The sequence below is a fragment of the Aethalodelphis obliquidens genome, unplaced genomic scaffold, assembly GCF_003676395.1.
Source record: "Aethalodelphis obliquidens isolate GAN/ISIS:26980383/991018 unplaced genomic scaffold, ASM367639v1 scaffold28, whole genome shotgun sequence".
In the NCBI taxonomy this organism is placed as follows: domain Eukaryota; kingdom Metazoa; phylum Chordata; class Mammalia; order Artiodactyla; family Delphinidae; genus Aethalodelphis; species Aethalodelphis obliquidens.
In genome coordinates, this window is record NW_020837972.1 from 4,037,341 (window position 1) to 4,052,673 (window position 15,333).

The following is a 15,333-nucleotide window of genomic DNA, read 5'->3' on the forward strand; positions in this document are numbered from 1 at the left end:
AGAGGAGACAGTTGAACAAGATGATAAATGCTTTCTAGAGGCCCCAGCGCGATAGATGCGAAATGGGGGCTGACTGTGGTTTTAACATTGAGCTCCTGGAGGGTAAAGATCTAGGTTGATTCATTTCTGCATTCCCAGTGTCCAACGTGGTACCTGGCACAGAGTAGGCTCTCAGGAGATGACTGGCCCTAGACAGAACATTTAACTAGAAATAAAAATCTAGATTCTGGGCTCAGGCAGAGATTTGAGGCTCAACAGGCAGATGACAGACTGTGCCTTTAAAGTAGATGAAGTCACGTCCTTGAAAATATAACTAGATCTTTAGTAAACAAAAAAAAAAATCATGTGGAGGTAAGTGATGTCCCTGCCGTTACCCCAGCCCCACATCGACTCTCCTTTTTCTCCTTTGAGCACCATGACACTCAGTGGCTATGGAACACTGGATAAATAAAACAAGACTGGTCTAAACATGCCCTGACAAGACTCAGGTGGAGTTTTTCAAGGTATGGTCTGCAAAACACCTGCATCAGAATCAGCTGGGAAGTGGATTACAAATGCAGATTCTAGGGCCCTTGTTAAGGAAAAATTTATTCAGACGTGTCAACAATGGTGAGGAAGACTTCATTCAACGGGGTAGGGGGTATGTCACTACTACAATGAGGATTTTGCAATAGGTGAGAGATTTTGGGCTCAACTCCAAATGAATACAACGAGCCAAAGTGGGAATTTACAGCCAAGGAGCAGAACTGGGGGAGAGGGGGCATCTGTGGATGGAAAATTACTAAGAGGCAGGGTAATTCTTTGCTAGACTGATCTAATAGGATTCTTGCTGAATGCAGGCCAGAGTGATAAGATATCAAGGGTCGGGGATTAGGAATTTGACCAGATATCAAGGGTGATCAGACTGTCAGACCTGCGCGGTCTCCTAGGAGTTTCGACTCGCCCAGGAAACAACAAGAGTCGGAAGTCGATGCAAAACGCAAGAGGTTTATTGAAGGCCGGTGCACCGGGGTTCCTTGGTCCTCACGCAGGAGGTCGAAGAAGGAACCCTTTTGGGCGCGAATATGTCAGTTTTATAGGTTCCCACTTCCCCGTATGTAAATTATAGATTTGGTTGTGTTCTCCTGCTGATTGGTCCCGGCTTAGGCTCGGACCAGAGAGGGAACTTGTCCCCAGCTGCCTGATTGGTCTTTGACAGACACCTTTTTTACATTTTGTTATCTCCCTCCTTCTCGGAAGGGGGCCGGACATCCTGGAAATTCACCCATTGTCTAAGAAGCCCCTATTGTCTGGAGAGTTCTTAATCATTAGCTGGAACAATGTCCCTCGAGTCCCACAAGACCAAGAATGGGGGATTTTGGCTAAACTGACTCAGCAAGATTCTTGCTAAAACTGGAGTAAGCAGGTCAGAGACAGAGTCCATGGTCCACGTCTAATCAGAAAGAGGACTCAGAGGAGCCTGACTCAAATTTGACCAAAAGAGAGAGTCATTGTCACCCCCAAGAATCAACAGGTTAAATAAGTTCCGAAGGGATTCTAATGTGCTGATGTTGGAGGATCACCGTAGGCTCTGGAATCCTGGGTTAGAATCCTAGCCCTGCCTCTTGCCAGTCATGTGACCTGAACAGGCCAGAGCTGCCCAATTGAAAGGCCTTGGAGCTGTCCCTGGTGCTGCCCTGGGCTTCGGTGCCTCACTCTACTAGTCTGTTTTTCCCACCTAATTCATGACCTCTCTTCATTCAGTAAGCCATGTTCTGTCCCTCCCACAGATGTCTGGTCTCCTGTGCATGACCTCATGCTAGGAAAACACATTCTGAAACTCCTGTATATGCTCTGACCCTTCTCTTCATTGTTTGTAGAGATCTCTCCTACTTCTGATTCCAGGGGACTGGCCACACTTCACCTAACACCTATTGATTCTGATCTTTGGCAAATGCAATCACTGCAACAGAATCTCAATGCCTCCATCAGGAGAGAAGAGAGAAAAATCCTGGGTGGGAGTCTAGGCATCAGACAGATATGCAGATTGGTCTAAGTGACTTATTTGCTATACTTTTTTTCATTTGTCATATTCACAGAGGTAAATCGGGTCTTGAATAGCACAGTAAGTCTTCAATAAATGTTGAAAGCATAGAGGGAAAAAGGACAGATTCAATACATGACAGATTGATGGAAATGATGATGATGATGGCGACGACAACGCGGATGTCGATCATGGGGACCGTGATGATAGTAACGGCTCCATTTTGCCACAGGCCCCGCAAAGAGTTACTCATTTATATCACTGGCTCCTGAAGACATCTGGGTTTGAGACCCTGGTTTATTAGCTGGATGAAGAAATGGATGGATGGATGGACGGAGGAGTACAGGGGTGGAGGGAGGGATGGCGTGATAGATGTATGAATGGATGGAAAGAAGGACAAAAAGAAAGGTTGGAGGAAGAAAGGTAAAGTGAGATATAAAAAAAAGAAAGAAAAGGAAGATAGTGAAGACTAGAGAAAGAAAAGAAAAATGGGGGGATGAGGGAGACCATAAATTCTATCGCGCTGTAAACACTCATCAAGCCAGACTAAGAGAAAATGAAGTAAATTCACCCAATTCATCACAGAATATTACTGTACTTCATTTACTTTCCCTCCAATTAGGTAAAAAGCCTATTCTATTAACAGCCACCCTTGCAGATCCAGACAAAATTAACTCCCAGTGCCTCATCCAGGCAGCAGGGCAATTGATTCTTCCCCCTAATCCGTTTACTTCATTAGCAATACATTTATCTGGTACATGCATTTTGCCACGCTGCAGCAATGAAACGTCCCTGCAAGGTGTGGGGTATGGGGGAGGGTTTGGAATATTAACCAAATCACTATTACCACCATGGCAGTGCTTAAAGATCATATGTAAATCAAATGTCAAGGGAGAAAATTGTAGCGAGGGCTGTCAGGAAACAATTTAGCGGTGGTTAAAGGCACAGCTCATGGCTGGGTGAATCGTGAACTTTGCAAATGGAAAACCGAGCTGGCTTCCACTGTGGAGGCTGATGAGACCCAGGGGAAAAAGAGTGGGGAGGCTGGGGAAATGCTGGATATTTGTACCCCTCAAAAATGAAAACAAACAAACAAACAATGCATTAGCTTTTAAATATTCACAGCCAGCTGCTATGGTGAGTTCCCATTGAAAGTGAATTTGGTCTATTCAAGAATTTCACCACCATTTCTGTCTTTTTCATTTAGAAGGAGGATTTAATTACACGGAAAGAGCAGCTTTAAAAAAAAAATACTGTGGGCTCTTTATTTGTCCAGACTTCAGGAGGTTGGTTTCCATGTTGCGAAACAGATGATAATGATGATGATGATTTTATTATCACATGCCCTAAGGATGTTTGATCTGTAATTCTTTTCTTGTTAAGTTATCCTTTTCTTGGGGAGTTGATCGTGTGTGTGTGTTTGTGTGTGTGTGTGTGTGTATGTGTTTGTAAAATGATTGGTGGCTTACTCTGTCATCGTTCAGTCACTGCACAAGGTATTTCAAGCAGGAAGGGATTTAATACAGGGAGTTAGAAGCTTCCTTAATTGTTAGAAACACAGAAGGAACCCAGCTCAGGAAATCCAGAAGCACCAGAATCACAGGGAGTATCACAGAAATGTTGGTTGCCTGTCTCCTGGAAATAGACGATTCCCAAAGTTAATGTAGACGCCACCTGCAAAACCCATGCCTTCCTTTTGCCAACACCTCGCCCCTGCTTGCAGATCCCTCCAGGGTATTATGTCTTCTCCTTTCCCACCTTCAAATCTCACGCAAGGGCTCCTCCTTCTTTCAGACAACTCCGCTCTCCATAAACTGTATCTCATGTAAAGAAAATTGCTTTGGAACTCAAATCATGACTCCAGAGGCCAAACCTGAGACGTTGTGCAAGGAGATTCACCTCTGAGAGCCTTAGATCCCCCAGCTCTGATGTGGGCTTAATAGTACCTGGTCACAACAGAGATGTTGCTGGGACGAAGTGTAAAATATTTAGGTACCCAGCACATAGTAGACACCAAATCAATGCCAATTGCTTTTTTTCCTCTTCCTTTTACCTTTGTGCCTCCCTGGGAAGTTCATTTGAAGCCAATTTCCTCCACAGAGATATTGCCAGGGCAGAGGGAGAGAATTCCCAAGGTTCCAGGTCCCCTTGGGAAAAGTCCTCCTTTAAAGAAAGCCATTAAGGATTTAATTTCTTATCATCTTCGATTCCAACTAGCCAGAGTGTTATGAATAATATCCTATTAGCTGGAGACGTTCAAACAATCACCCGTTAACATGTTCTTACTGCGAAATGATGAAGCGTCCTCCGAAATCACGGTGCTTATCTGCATCCCACTCAGCAGGCACTCCATCACGCCCACCAACGACACTTCTTGTATTGCTGTCTTGGATTCCAACTAATCATTACGGGGAGGTAGGCAGTGGGAGAGCTGGGAGCCTCCCTTGGCCTCAGGCTCCTGAGACAGGGCCCTGCTTCACTTTGGCCTGCCCCCTGGTGTATGGTAAAGTACCTGCCCCAGAGGGGATCGGAGCAGATTCTCGAGAGATAATCGTTAGGCAAATCACCAACATTCAGTGATTTTGTAATAGGGAAACCAAGTCAGGGAAGCACTGATTGCAAAATGCATCGAGCCAAGAACAGACAAAAAGAGAGGAAAATTACACAAAGGAGTTATTTAAAATAGAGAAAGATATAAATGAAACAGCTAAAATAGAGACATCAAGTTTCAAGAGTAAGAAGAGCCCCCAAGATTGGCTATTCCAGTTTTCATTCCTCTCCCCCCAAACCCCAGAAAAATGTGTGTTATAGAAGCTGAGCCCAGCAAGGCATTCTCTGGCCAGGTAAATTAGGGAAGCACTGAGTAATCAGAGCCCATCTTGCTGCTTCAAAGTATACATCACATGCTAAGGACTCCGACCTGCCCTGTAGGTAAGACAACCACTTAATTCTTTCGGTACAATGCTTACCAAACCTGTTTAACCACAGAATCCCTCTTTTTGTCCCTGCATCTGCCAGAAACATTCATTGGTAGTGACAAGGCTTTCTGTGAGACAGTGAGCCTAAGTTCTCTTTGTTTTTAGAGTCTCTCTTAATTAAAAGAGATTTTCCCCTATTTTTATACTGATCCAAGATCAAAAGGAAGTGTGATATGTATTTCATAAAATGGCTCCTTTTGAGAATTCTGGATGGTGATGGTGACCCCACTGAGCTCTGCAACAAGGAAAGAGGAAAAGGAGTTAATAGGTACTGTGTTCCTACTATGTGCTAAGCACTTCAGAAGCATTGCCCCACTAACCCCCCCCCATTAATCCTATGGAGTACATCCCATTGTTTCCCCCTTTACAGATAAGAAAACTGCGGCCAGCAAGGCTTGCTAAAGAGCCCCGTTTCCCTGAGCCAGTGACAGCCCATGTGTGGATTCTGAGTCCTGGCCCAGAGCACTTTTACCTGGGACAAGACACTCCTTAGTCCTTAGGGTGCCGGGACCCACTTTAAAAATATGATGATTCTGGGTGTTCAAATGCAGAGGATTCATGGACCCAATAAGGTCCAGAATTAAGGATACTATGCTTCCACAGTGCTGCTACCAGAGGCAGAACAGTGCCCAGATGCAAGTAGGGGAAGAGTCTACCGGTCCCCACTGCCACCCTCGGCTGTGAAAAGACAAAACCCATCAAGACAGGTGAGGCTCAGTCTCCCATCTCAGCGTGCAATAGCTCCAAACATTTCACTAATCCCCCCAATCAACTTGTAAGTTCTTCCTGTTATTGTACCCACTTTACAGATGAGGAAACTCAAGGCTTGGGGAGGTTGTTTACCTTGCCAAGAAGTAAAGTCATTTAGAATTTAGGAAAGAAAAAAAAAAATGGGAAGGAAGGAAGCTCCAAGAAAGGACAAATGATCATTTTTGAGTACTTTGTATATGGCCTTCCAGGCTGGCGTTCCTCATTTAGTTTTCTCAGAAATTAGAACTAAACAGGTGCCTGGCTCCCACTTTACAGATGATGCTGCTGAGGTCAGAGGTTTTAAGTGAGTCCTTCCAGACCACAACAGGGTTAGATCTGGACCCGCTCCTGCTCCCAGCCCAGACCTGTTCCCTTTCCTCTTCCCTTCCCTTAGCTCCCTGAGGAATTTCAGGGACTGTTCTTATTCCTTGGGTTGTGGATATGGAGGACAATGGATCAGTCACTTGGCGGGTGGGGGAGAGGAACAGCTAGAGGAAGGATGCGACTATTTAGGGGAACTTCTATGCTTAAACACTTCCCTGCCGGTTCTCTCTGACCTTGGGCGGCTGCCATCACCTTAAATGCACAGTAATACACGCTCAGTCACTGTTCAATGCCCAGGGGAATGGTTTAAGGCCCTCCACTGGAGTGAATATTTTTATGCAGGGTATAATTCCTTTTAAGACCTTCACAGCGTTCCTGCAGCCTCCACCATGCCCTCTCCTCCAGAGAGCGTGCGGCAGAAAGAAAAGCCACTTTCTAATGAGGGAGCAACGAGCTTCAGGCAGAGGAGCCCAGGCGGCACCGCCCCCGGGCTGAGGGAAGTGTCTGCTTTCTTATTATCTTCTATTTTGCCCCCTAAAATCCATCCTCGGTAATAATAATTACGGCCAACTGTTTGCTGTGCGTCAGGCCTATTGTAGAGACCAACACTTATAATCTCATTTAATCCTAACAACACTGAGAGACTGGTATCCCATTTTACAGATGAGTAACTGAAACACAGAGAAGGCAAGTGCTATATGACTTACCCAAGGTCACACAGCAAGAAAGGGGGAAGCCAGACTAGAAAACTAGGGAGTCTGGGTTCCATATATAACACCAAAATACATTCCATCCAGCAATCAACCAGGGGGATCACCCCAAAGAACAAACCTAATCATGTCACTCCCCAGCTCCAAATCCTCCAGGCTCCCTACTGCCCTTGGGCTGGAGATCAGATCCTTCCCCACTGCATCTTCAGACCCTGCCTACCTCTCCGTCTTTGTTTTGTCCCACACTATTCCTGGCTCTCAGCATGATGCTGCACTGGTCTCTTGTGTTTCTAGAACCCTCCACACTCTTGCCTTTGCCACAAAGGGCCTTTGCATCTGCCTTTCCTCTGCTTGGAACACTCTTAGCCACACACCTTCAATCCATTCTCACCTGGTTAACTCCATCTCATCCAAACACCACTTCCTCAAGGAAGCCTGCCCTGATTGCCACTCTTGGTCAACACCTCCATTAGTTCCCTTTGCTGCGACTGCCACATATCTACTCGTACATTTGTTTAAGAGATTATTTCATCCACATCTGTTGCTAAAATTAAACGGTCCATGCCAGGAAGGCAGAAACCATGATTATCTTGTACACTGCTATTTTTCTGGCTCCTGGAATCATGGGCATCCAAAATATATGCTGAATGACTGAACAAATGAGTAGATGAATGAGTGAGTGAATAGCCATAGGGAAGGAGCAAGGCATCCGGGTTGGCAGAGCAAGTCCTGTAGGGCTGGGACTAGGGTGACACAAGTGAGGCACTCACCTCTGGCACAGAATTTAAGGGGCACCAAAAAATCCAATAATCAAGATAAACATTTTAGTGCAATATTTTAAAAATTCAAATTTAATGCAAACAAAAATCCACGATGAACAAAGTCTAAACATTTTAAATAAAGTGCCATGTGAGTCACATTGGTGTCTGAGGCAAAAGGGAAAATCAGTAATTCTAATTCTGTCTTTGTTTAAAATTTTGATATTTTGTTCATCAGAGATTGGTTTGCCTTAACTTTCGCTTTTTAAAAAAATACTTCACCGAAGCAGTTTTTTTGTTTGTTTGTTTTTTACCTCAACTACTGGGATTTTTGATACCCTCCTTTCAATTTTGTGCCCAATGCTTTCCTCATTCTAGTCCTGGCTGGTTCCAGTCTTTGCTTTGCCATCAGGTAGCTCTGCAACCTCAAGCAAGCCACGTGACCACTCTGGTCTTCTCCTTCCTCATCATCAGCAACGGGAGGTGGCCCACAGTCGGGCCTTTCATCAGTGAGGTGGTGAACATGAGCACCAAGCAGGTGCCACAGGGCCTTTGCACTTGCAGTTTCCTTTGCCTGGAACATGCCAGGAACACGTAAATGGCAGCTGCCCAATTAGTAGTGTCGTTTCTATTTCATAAATGAGGAAAGTGAGGCTCAGGATATTAAATGAGTTGCTTCAAGTTGCAAATCTTGTAAAGCCATGGAGCTGAGTCTTAAACCTTCATCTTGTGTTCTCCACTGTCTCTCCAAGTCCAACCCTCCTCAGTGAGCAGAGGCAGAGCTTAAGAACAGAGCAGGGAAGAACAGGCAGCAAGCGAGGGGCAGAGACAGGACTAGAACCCAGGTCTCCTGGTCCCCAGCTAAGGCACTTTCCTCAACCCCATGGTGCTTTTGGAATTTGCAGAGACTTGTAAGGCTATGTGCAGTGCCCACCAAAGGGCCCAGGAAACTACGTAGCTCAGTCTTGGGGGCATTTGAGGCATCTTCCAGCGGCCAGCAACTGGAGGCATCCTCCCTTCGTGGTGGTCTCATATTTCATGCAGCTCAGAATTCTCTCCTCTCTGACCTGGTGCAGCGACCTCTGCCCTCCTAGAAGCATGGAACAGTGAAACGGAGGTGCTTGGAGAGGCAGCTGGTTCTCAGAAGATGCGCTTTGGGCAAACTCTTTAAAAACAATCCTTCCTCAATTCCTCGGTTCCTCTGCTATTAGCAGAAGAAAAGTATCGTGAAAACAGCACAAGCTGTGCAGTTAAACAGAGGTGGACTTGAACCCAGTTGCCTGGCCTTGGAAAGTCCCTTCACCTCTATGTCGCACCATTCATTTGTCAAAAGTGGATAAGAGATGTAAGTGCATGTGTTTTTGTGTATATGCATGTCTACACGTATATGTACCTCGTGTATGGGTGCACACCAGCCAGCACATGTGTGCATGCCTGCATGTGTCTGTGCTTTCGTGTATGCATGTGTATCTGTGTGTGTAAATGTATGTATGTGTGTTTGTGTATATACACATCTACACGTGTATGTGGCACATGTGCGTCTGAATATGTGTGTGCATGTCTGTGTGTACATAAGGATGTGAATGAGTGTGTGTCCTTACGTATGGGTGCACATCCGTGTGTGTGTGTGTCTGTGTTTCTGTATGTGCACGTGTCTCCTCTTTGGTAGACGAGAAGCCCAATAAATGAGGTGAAGGATAACGGATGCGAAATACTTTTGAACACTGCCCATTCCTTCACACGCATAATGAGGGAGTGTTAACATTCACATTCAGGATGAAAAGCCGTTTTGACTGATCTCCCCCACACCTTCTCCTCTCCCTTTGCTTCCCTTAAGTTCTCTAATTGTCAGCTCTGTCCACTCAAAGAGCAGTGGATCCCAGCTGCATGTAACCTTCCCTGACCAAGTCGCTGGAGAAAGCCAAGCTTTCTGGTTGATGGAAGATCAGCTCTCTTTAATTACCATTTTGAAAATTACATTTTGGATGGAAATCTCTCCAAAACTCATTCTGTTCTTTGATACTTTGCATGGAGGCCCTTGAACTGAATCTCATATCTATCATTATGAGCATCACTAAGTTTCCAGAGAGATGAACGGGTCTGTACAAGAAGGCGTGTTTCCCCCACACAGAGTGGCCCCAGAGTGCTCTGGTTTTGACGTTAGTGAGGCTTCTTCCAAACAGTCCTTTCTCTCCCTAGCCCATGAAGGCATCCACAGCCACCTTTATCTGCTTTTACCTGCAGCTGTTTGCTTCCCTCTCCCTTCTATTTGTTGCATCCAACCTGCAGACCAGGCCAGCTAACTACCTTTGTTAATACTGTGTGCAAAATCAGGGTAACTAGGCTCTGAGTGAGAGTCAAGAGTTGCTGGTTAAGATGAAGATTTTACAGCATTAATATCCTTGCTGTTATTGGTTGGCAGGTGGACAGTAAGAGTCCTGTTTCACCAAACTCAAAGAGATGTGCCAGGCCAAACAAACGCTCCATCTGCTTCATTCATTCATTCATCACAAGTTTATAGAGCTCCAGCTACGTGACAGGGATTGTTCTCAGCACAGGGGCTCAGGGATGCCCAGAGGCTTTCTGGATATCTGAGGCTTCCAGAGAGGTGAGCTGTGGATAGCTGAGGTGTTCCTGAATAAGACATGGGACTTGCCCTTAAGATTTTGGTCTTTTGGAAGAGACAGGACACAGTGGACATACAAGGGCATATGCCAACACTCAGAGACACATACACGTACACACATGTATGTGTTGGCAAACACACACACTCACACATCAGGCAGTGCAATAGGAGGGCTAAGTGTGGAGGGTGGTAGCCAGGCATTTGGGGCATCTAGGTGGGTTGAGGCAGGACAGGGAGGCCCCTCCCTACCTTGCCATAACCTCCCCTAATTCAGGTGAGTTTTTCGTGGCAAAGGACCAGGGAGAGAGTCAGGAGACCTGGAATCTAGTCCCTGTACCCCAAATGATCTCTGTGCGATTGTGACCTTGTTTTACATTTTTTAAATTGGTCTGTAACTGACATATAACACTGTATTAGTTTTAGGTGTACAACATAGTAATCTGATATATGTTTATGTAGCAAAATGATCACCACCGTAAGTCTAGTTAACATCCATCACCACACATAGTTTTTAATATTTTTTCTTGTGATGTGATCTTTTAAGATCTACCCTCTTCGCAGCTTTCAGATATGCAAGACAGCATTGTTGACTATTGTCACCATGCTGCACACTGTGTCCCTATGACTTACTTATCTTGTACCTGGAAGTTTGTACATTTTGACCACCTTCCTCCAATTCCCTCTCCCCCCACTCTCTCTGCCCATTTTTTAATCAGACTGTTTGATTGTGACCTGAATAATCCAACAATTCCCCAATCTGGGCCTTGGTTCCCCAGCTTAAAAATGATGAAATTGGACCAGATGATAGCTGAAGCCCATCTGAGTTCAGACACTCTAATCTTCTGATTCTAATAACAGAATCTATCATAATAATCACCTTGTACTGAGTGTTTACCATATTCTAAGGGTCATATAACCATCTTATTTAATCCTCACTTTAACCCAATGAAGCAGGTGCTACTTTCCCGTTTTACGGATGAGAAAACTGAGCCTACAGGCAATTAAGTGGCCTACCCAAGATCACACAGCTAATTAGTGTCAGAGCTGGGATTTAGATCCAGGGTGTCCAATCCCAGAGTCCATGCTCTTAACCACCGATCTGCTGGGCTTCTAACATCCTGTGATGTTATGGTTCTGGGGTCCTGTGTTCCTAACCGTCCATGCCCCTCCATGCTTCCCCATGCCTTTACTTAGGGCCTTTGTTAGCAACATCTCAGACTTCATGAGGCCGTGTGGGAGAGAGGGAAGAGGAGAGCCAGGGCCTCCGTTGCCTTGGAACTCCAGGTGGGCGGGCACCTCAAGGTCCCCGGGCCCAGTTCCCCTGCACGTTCATCTGGCACCGGCTGGCAGATGGGTACGCTGGCCAGTCCTGCCAGCTTGCCAGCTGGCCCCAAGCACCCAGTGGCTGGCACCTCGGCCACTTGGATGGGCTGCCGGCCCCCCTCACACGGGCATGCAGCTGGCAGTGAGAAGCAGACGGGCCGGCCGGTCGGGCCACTGGCTCTGCGATAAACTACCAGCTGGCTTTGCTGAGCCTGGTGCCTTGGCATCTCTGGGCTGGCATCGGGGGCAGGAGGGCTGACACTCTGGCTTCCTATGGATGGGCAGCTGGCACAGGCAGCAGAGAGGAGGGCTCCTCGGCCCCCTCCTGGCTGCCCCCTTAAATGTCCAGGGGCCTTGCCAATGGGAACTGAAGCCAGAATCCACCCTATCGTCACTCTGAAGAGTCTGCAATGGGAGCGAGCTTCCTCTCCCACGCTTTCCATGACCTGCATCAATTTTCACAAGCTCTGGCCTCCCTGGGATGTGCCCCATTCCTGCGTTCTGACTCCCAATGTTCTAGCCTCCTTTGTCTGCTAAGGAAGGGGTGGACCCTGGCAGGCACTCCCCGTCCCCGCCAGCTCCTCTCTACCTCCCTCAAAGTCTGGCCACCTGTCCCTTTACAGCTTGGCTCAGGTTCTGTGGCTGCCAGAAGACTGGGCCTATCGAGGGCTGGGATCCTGTTGAGATGTCATGTGAAAGCCAAGGAGACGTGGGCTCCAGTCCTGGCACATCCCCACTACTGCGGTGAGAACCTGGAGCCGCGCCTTTCCCTCCCTGGGCCTCGGTTTTCCCGTCACTTTTTCCCATCTTTCTTTCACTCTAAAGTGAAGAGGTCATAATAGAATAGAGTCTCATCTTGGGGTCCCTAGATAAACCTTAGTGGGTTCATTACCCCTGATATTTTATGCACAATCTCACATGTTTGGGTGGTGTTATGGGTTGAATTGTGTCCCCCTGAAAGACGCTGAAGTCTTAGCCCCCAGGACCTGTGAATGTGATCTTATTTGGAAATTGGGTCTTTGCAGATGACTGAGTTAAGATGAGGTCATGAGGATGGGCCCTCATCCAAGATGACCGTGTCCTTATAAAAGGGGGAATTTGGATACAGAGACAGATGGAGGTAAGATGACGCAAAGATACAGGGAGAAGGCCACCTAAGAGCCAAGGAATGCCTGAGGCCACCAGAATCCGGGAGAGCAATGGAACAGATTCTCCCTCCCCACCCCTGAAGGCACCAACCTGCTGACACACTGATTTCAGACTTCCCACCGCCAGAACTGTGAGACAATACATTTCTGTTGTTCTAAGCCACCCTGTTTGTGGTACTTTGTTACAGCAGCCCCGGGGCACTAATACAGATGGGCATAAACTTTTCTAAGAGACGGTCCATACATTTCACAAGGTTAGCAATGGGGGTCTTGACCCACCCCACCCCAACTCGGACCATTAAAGTCCTCCCCAATCCTGACATTCTAGAATTCTCCATAATGAAGTGGAAGAAACGGAAAAGCATGACAGCCAGCTTTGGCTCCCCAGGGGATGCTTTATTCAGGCAAAGGGAATTCATTACCCATGATTTCAGATTTGGAGGAACTTAATCAGGACTAAAGCCCAGCTCTCCTTTAATATCTAACTTTGCATGTGGTATCAGAAGGCCTTGGTTCAAACCCCTGTTCCCTAATTTCTGGCTGGGAGACTGATTAAGCCTGTAGAGCCGCCAACTGGAAGGCAAATGAAAATGTGAATGAAGCAACTTTAGAAATTAATACTCTCTCAGCCTATAATTCCACTTCTGGGAATTAATCTGAGGATACATGTCAAATTATAGAAGAAGTTTTATTTAAAAAGGCATTTATGGGAGTGGTTGGTTTATACATTTTCTAAAAAAGCAAACAAGGAAGTAGCTGCTCTAAATGGAGTTTGGTGGTTTAGGATACTCTCAGCTGCAGGTAATAGGCAACCAATTTGGATGCCTGCAAGGCTCAGGACATCTATTATCTCACCTCGTGGGAAGCCCAGGGGGAGGGTGCACTGATGGGATGCCTCCAGCAGTCTGGATCTACTCCTCTGTGTCCTTCCCTGCATGTCCACTTTGTCCCTGGTCTGGCTCTCCTCATGGACACAAGATGGCTGCAGAAGCCCTGGCATCACTCTCTGATCAAGCCACCTGCAGAGAAAGAACAGGGGCAATGTCTCATGAATGCCTCTTTATAAAAGTCAATCAAGGACTTCACCGGTGGTGCAGTGGTTAAGAATCCACCTGCCAGTGCAGGGGACATGGGTTCAAGCCCTGGTCCGGGAAGATTCCACATGCCGTAGATCAACTAAGCCGGTGTGCCACAACTACTGAGCCTGTGCTCTAGAGCCTGTGAGCCACAACTACTGAGCTCACGTGCCACAGCTACTGAAGCCCGCATGTTCTAGGGCCTGGTGCTGCAACTACTGAAGCCCACATGCTGCAACTGAGCCCGTGCTCCGCAACAAGAGAAGCCATGAGAAGCCCACACACTGCAACGAAGAATAGCCCCCGCTCACCACAACTAGAGAAGGCCCGCACGCAGCAACAAAGACCCAATGCAGCCAAAAGTAAATAAATAAATTAAAAAAAATAAACAACAACAGTCAATCAACCTTTCCCAGAGGCTCCTATATCTCATCACCTGTGATTGTGCTGTGCACCCAGGTCTTAACCAACCCTGAAAAGACAAATGGGGTGACTGTGATTGGCATGGTCAGTCAGGGCTCACCTGTGAAGCTGGAGGTAGGTTACCTGCAGGACAAGGATGGTGAATTTGGACTGTATCAGGAAGGAAAAGGTGGGAATGGGACTGAATATCTGGTAGGCAATCACCAGGGAGATGATTAGCCATGGGACAGTGTGGTAGTCACTATCTGGTAGACTAGCAGCAATTTAAAAGTTAGAATTATGTTAAAATTAAAAAGCAAAATAATAAAAGGATATAAAGTCTGAGACATACATGACAAGGGTTAATATCATCAGTGGAAAATGCATACTTGCAAATCAGTAAGACCAACACTCTGAGATAACTTGCAAATAAAAATATATAAGTAGGATATAAATATCCATTCAGTCCAGTGAGAAAAGGAAAACTGATATCACTGATAATCAATACATTTTGTCTGTACACCTGTCCAGGTTTATAGAAACTCACCAGTGCTACTGAATTTTTGACGAAATGACCACTGAAATGCATTGTTGCTGAATGCATGAATCAGTATAGCAAGTTGGTCTTGAAACTGTGTCTGCTTTCGTTTTTTAACTGAGGCAAAATTCACATAACATAAAATAAAGCTTTTCAGAGCAGACAATTCAGTGGCATTTGGTACATTCACGATGCTGTGCGACCATGACCTTTATCTAGCTCCAAAGCATTTTCAACACCCCCAAAAGAAAATCCCATACTCATGAATCAATCACTCCCCTAAGCCCCACCTCCCAGCCCCTGGCAACCACTAATCTGCTTTCCCTCTCTACGGATTTACCTATTCTGGATTTTCATATAAATGGAAACGTGCAACATGTGGGCTTTTGTATCTGGCTTCTTTCACTTAGCATTGTTTTCTAGGTTCACCCATGTTATACTACACATCAACACTTCATTCCTTTTTACGGCTGAATAATATTCCATTATATATGCTGCTTTTTGACCCATCAATTTCACTTCTGGAAATTTATCCCAAGAAAATTATCACAAAGTGTGCAAAGAACAGCTGCCACGATCTTCTGGAGATGTTATTTGGACAGCTGCAAGATGAGATTAAAGAAGTTATTTATGATTCATCTATATGATGGGATACTATGAAGGGGACATGGGTTCGA